This window comes from Phoxinus phoxinus, assembly GCF_949152265.1.
Source record: "Phoxinus phoxinus genome assembly, chromosome: 18".
Lineage (NCBI taxonomy): Eukaryota > Metazoa > Chordata > Actinopteri > Cypriniformes > Leuciscidae > Phoxinus > Phoxinus phoxinus.
The window spans coordinates 19,422,295-19,428,312 of NC_136893.1; positions in this window are offsets into that span (position 1 = coordinate 19,422,295).

Consider the following 6,018-nt stretch of genomic DNA (forward strand, 5'->3'; position numbering starts at 1 on the left):
GTTTCTGTTTGTGCTTCACTCTTGCAATGTTTATTATCTGATGAATTATGTGCCTGTACTGCAGGGTAATTATTATTATTATTTTTTTTATTTTTTATGGTGGAGCTGCTCCTTAAAGTCTCAAGGTTTTGTGTCTCAACCTTGCGGAATCTGAAAATGTTAACAAAATAAGAGTGATCTTGCAAAATGCTCTTCGTTATTGAGTACGGTCCTGGATAAGATATTTTACATAAAAGAGGTTTAGATAGTCCATAAGACCCCCAAAAAGCTGAATTCACATACCTTTAAAGGTGCTGTATGGAGTTTTCAGCGGCATCTAGCGGTGATGTTTCAGATTGCAACCAATACGTTTACAAGCGAGTGCTCGTGCTTTCTTTTGTTTTTTATTATTATGTGGAGTTTGTGTTGGAGTCTGTGTTGTGCTGGTCGTTTCCTAGTATTAGCAGACTCCATGTCATAAAGTTGCAGTGTCGTCGCTGTTGAGTGCAAAGTCAGTAGACGAGGCGAGACGCTCGGGAGCGCGCATGCAGGTCTCAGTCACGTCACTGGATTTCGCGGCAAATCCGACCCGGAGCATCACATAGAAATAGGAATACTTGCTTTCAGAGGTAACGTTAGGCTAATAGCAAAACCCGCCAAGTGGATCATTTTATTGTGAGATTACAACCCTTTCACACACAGGTAATAAAAAATGGATTCATTTTAGTAGAAAAACTCCATACAGCACCTTTAAGACTTATATGTGAATAATATTCCAAATCAGTAAATGAATCATTCTTTTGAGTCGGATTTGATATTGATTATAATTTGGATTGAACGAATCATTCCTACACAGTTAACTCACTGATTCATATGATCGCAGCGTTTTCGAGTTAATACCTCTGGTTTGAAAGATCATCAATATGACTTAAATTTTGGTCTGTTCCTCACACAAATGTATCATAAACAGCGTCAAGTCGTTGTCAGCTGTGGACACAAACTGTTGTTGATGGAAAAGACGTGTAATGTGTAAATTTTTGTTCCACAGAAAATTCGTACGGTTTTGTAACATATGAGGGTGAGTAAATAAAGATTTGCGTATAAAATGCATAATATCATGTTATATACGTCGTGTATAGCCTACTTACCATTCTATCTTTTTTTTTTTTTTTTTTGGTCTATGTTCCAACTGCACATAAGATTAACAATCCTCCACAAGATGGCAGTGATTCCCAAGTCTTCACTTCAGGAAGACAAAGAGAAAAGAGGTCCCCTCTCTACTAAGGATCCAAAGCAGGTTTAATGTCATTTTCCATTACATAACTCCCCTTTTCTGCCCGAAATACACACGTGTCCGTTTAATTAACCCATAAGTTCATGTTATGGTGCTCTTTTCCTGTGTGAAAAGCCCACTGGCCATCTGTTATTCAAGCCGTGTGAAAGTGATTGAATAATTCATGCCACACTGCTCAGTTTGCTGTGAGGAGCAGAGGGCAGTCCACTTCTTTTCCTTTGTGTATCTGTGTGTGTGTGTATGAAGGCCAGAGAGTGGGTTAATGATACTATTTTTACTTTACTCACATACGCATTTTAAACAAGACATGATGAAGTGATATTCATAGGACATGGTTTGATAATCAAGTGTGGAAACAGATGAATCCGTGCATTTGGTGACAACAAGATAGAGTGCTTCATATTCAGTTGGTGTATATGTAATACACAACATTTGTCTGCAGCTGAACTGCTCACTTCATGAATCCCATGTTGATGTTATTGATCTTCATAACACAAGACTAAGTAATTATGTCCTGTCTTCAGTTCAGGCCATTTCGACAGTATATTAACACTCTTTCACACACACAACAACAGAGTTTCTGCTTTAAGATTATTACCACTTCATATCTCCTCATTTCTCTTTCCATTCATGTCTCTTCATCCTTTCATCTTTAGGCAGTATTGTTCTGTGGTACTTCTGGGAGGCAACAAGCCCTGTGTCAAATAATAGCTTAATATTCTTCAGGAGGTTTAGCGGTTCAGCTGAAAGCTCTACAGCCTTCTTGTCTTTTGTATCTGTATGGCTGAAGGCTGTGAAGTCTCGTGTTTGTGTGCGCTGGGATTCACTGCGGCAAGAGGCAGGTGAAAATGCACAGTACATGCGGTTTGATTGACTTGAGGCTATTTCTTTGTTGTTGGAGGTGTTTTAATAAAAAAGAAAGCCTCTTTATGTCACTTCATTGTCAGTCATTATAAGCAATTATAAACAAACATTTCAGTTTGGTGATCCATGTGGTAACAATGGTTTACATAAAGATTACAAACAGCTTAAAGAAGAATTGTTAAAGTGTGCCTCTTTTTAGGCTATTGGTCTGTGAATTTTGGAGGATTGTGTGGAAATGCTCTCTGTATAGTTGGTGAGGCTGGTTAGCAAATTTGTTGAATAGGTCAGAAATATAGAACATACTGTTCAAAAGTTTGGTGTCAGTATATTTTAATGTTGTTGTTTTTAGTCTTATGCTCAAGGCTGCATTTATTTGATCACGGATACAGTAAAAACAGGAATATTGTGATATTCCTATTATATTTTGATTGTGATAAGCAGCACAATTGTTTTCTACATTGGTAATAATCAGAAATGTTTCTTGAGCAGCAAATCATCATATCAGAATGATTTCTGAAGGATCACGTGACACTGAAGACTGGAGTAATGATGCTGAAAATACAGCTTTGCATCACAGGAATAAATTACATTTTAAAATATATCAACATATATCAACAGTTATTTTCTATTTAATTACTGTATTTTTCCTCAAATTAATGCAGCATTGGTGAGAGAATAAGCGTTATAAACGTTAATAAATGCTTACATTTTGGTTAAAGTGCTCAATTCTTCTGTAAAGTTTTTGTGTAGATCATCCTTTTAGTGATGGGACTGTGAATTCAAATGAAAAAGCTGTTGTCCTATCAATAGGCCTACATAAAGAAAGCATACAGTAATTTGTCATCACAAAATTTGGCATACTCAACTAATTGCTAAGATTTTTTCGTGCACATATTTGTCTTTTACATGTTTTATGTTATGAAACATGGCACTTTTCTACCTCCTACACTATTATGATACATATGGCAGGAACATACAAATCTACCATTGGCGAAGAAGGCAGATGCGTATGACTTAATATCCATCAAAATTCTTGGATATGGATTAATCGTATAACTGGCTCTGATATTAAGATTTATACTCAGAAACTAATGATTTACCTTTAATTTATTACCCACACAGTGGAACAGCCTGACAAAAATGTCATGGTGCCATTGTCAGTGTCATGCACGACCCCCACACCCCGTTTATATCCTCAGGTTGAGCCTCCTGTTGAAGCTGTCTGCATCGTTTCGTCTGCCAGACTGCGGGACACCCAGGGAGGTCTGTGTGTGTGTGTGTGTGTGTGTGTGTGTGTGTGTGTGTGTGTGTGTGTGTGTGTGTGTGTGTGTGTGTGTGTGTGTGTGTTGGCCCAGCTGTCATCAACATTTGACCACTGAACATATGCAGCACGGAGCTGCTGCCATTGTCTCTCCTAATGGGCCTTCATTATACACACACTTGTCACACTCTAGGATACAGACAGGCCTGGGACAGGTGGGAAAATGGGAGGGCCAAAAAAAGATAGAGAGCAAGGAACAAAAGGAGTCATAAGGGATGCGAGAGCCAGAGTGCTACATGCTAAGAATACAGCAATAACAGTGATGGATTAACAGGGAGGAGAAAAGAGCACGATGATGATAAAAAAGAATATGAAAAATGAGATTTTCAGGGAAAAACAATGAATAATATTCAAAATTCAAAGTAATACAATAATATTTTTAATATATGTAAAATTATATTTGTAAATGTAAACTTACTTTAGACTTATTTTGAAAAGGATAAATCCCCAGAAGAAGGATTTAGAAGAATATATTATATATTATTATATTATATTTAGAATTGAATTGTTATTTTCCTGAAAATATATACAGTATATATATATATATATACTGTATATATTTTCAGGAAAATAACAATTCAATTCTAAATATAATATAATGCTATTTTTAAATATTATATAAATAATGTTGTTGTTGTTTTTTTTTTAAATAAAGTGACCAGACTTTGTGGACTAATGTTGATCAATTGTAGATAATAATAGATAATAATAACAATAATAGATATTTATAAAGAAAACAGTCTTGTGAAATATAATGGAAAACCCTGTATAAACAACATCGATGCAGAGGCATGTGTGAGCCTTTTTCTCATGAGAAAAGTCTCTGTTTTACTCTCCTTTTGATATCGTTGCTGTCTAGAATCACTTGAGATATTAAAAAGATCTCATTTGTTTTCCAGTATCCAGGTAATCCCCAGTAAGTCTCCAGTGGAGTTTCCCATTCATTTCCCCAGAACAGGCTGTCAACAAGAGTAGTGATATTCCCATAAAACCCCAGTTTCAAAGATGAGGAGGATAAAGCCCCATTACACATCACATCTTTCAGTTTCCCCTCTGCTTTTCTAAGGGGATCTGAAACTGAAAATTAGGCTGATAGAGAGAAATAGGGTAGAAAGGAAGAGAGAGAGAGAGCGAGAGAGCGAGAGAGAGAGAGAGAGAGAGAGAGAGAGAGAGAGAGAGAGGTGCATATGAACATGAGAGCAGCTGGTGATCTCAGCTGGATATCTGCAACCCCAATCACAGCACAGACTGTTCACTTCACTGTCTGCTGTCACTGACGGCCTTCCAGCTCTCTAGACTCAACTGATACCGCAGGTGCTTAGCTCCTCTTAGACTTGTAAACAGAGATGATTTACTTCACTCCTGGTGCCCTCGTGTTCAATTAATTATCTATAACTCTGATGTAGACAGCTTTGCTTATGATAATTGGAGTGCCCAAGCTTTGTTGTGTCAGGTCGCTGGAATTGTCATTCTGCGTCTTAAAAGTAAAGTTGCAGTTTCTCAACTCATCCCAACATTTGTAAAAAATAATGATAATGCATTTACAATGGAAGTCTATGGGGCAAAGCAATTGCACCTGAATAAACATTAAATGCACATTATATGAAGTATAAGTATTTAATCGCAAGTGATTTTATGTTTTAACTCCTATCAAATATAAAGGCAGTAAACTGGCTTGTTTTGCTCCATAGACTTGCATTGTAAGATTAATGGAAACACGTTTAATAATCTATTGCGATTGATATTACATGCAGTCAAGTACTATTCCCTTCCCTTTAAGGACAAAGCAATGCATATGAGCACATCAACTGTTTCTCTTTAGGAACCTAAATCACAGAATGACTGAACTTGTCGACTTATCAAAGAGTGAGGAGTCTTTAAAATGTCAAATCTCGACAGAAGCTTGATAATGACTTTAGAGGTATTATTCCCACATCTGAGTAACTTAATGACATCCCCCCTCTCTCTCTCTCTCTCTCTCTCTCTCTCTCTCTCTCTCTCTCTCTCTCTCTCTCTCTCTCTCTCTCTCTCTCTCTCTCTCTCTCTCTCTCTCTCTCTCTATCTCTCTCTCTCACTCTCTCTCTTATTGTATGCTGTAGCTGTTAGATGTTTCCAGTAGGGTGTTTCAGAGAAGCTCACAGCATCTGTGCAAACGTATCTGCTGTAAATCATCCAGGTTCCTCTCTCTCTCTCTGAACCTGCTGAACCAGCAACTTTATTTTCATGCGTTTACATTTAAGAACAGGTTCAAATTGGAGCTGTTGAAATTGTAAATCTTATAACATTCTGAGCAAAGAAAGTCTGTACTCATACTGTATTAGAAAGACAAGTGAAAAATTAAAGCTGCAAGCAGCGATTGCGGGCCCAAGCCGGTGGCACCGCCACCCTGGTGCCTTTAGTTGCACTAAAGGCACCGGGTGGCGGTGCCACCGGCTTGGGCCCTCCATCGCTGCTTGCAGCTTTAATTATATATATATATATATATATATATATATATATATATATATATATATATATATATATAATGTAAATTCTTTTCCCCCCCTATTTTTAACATATA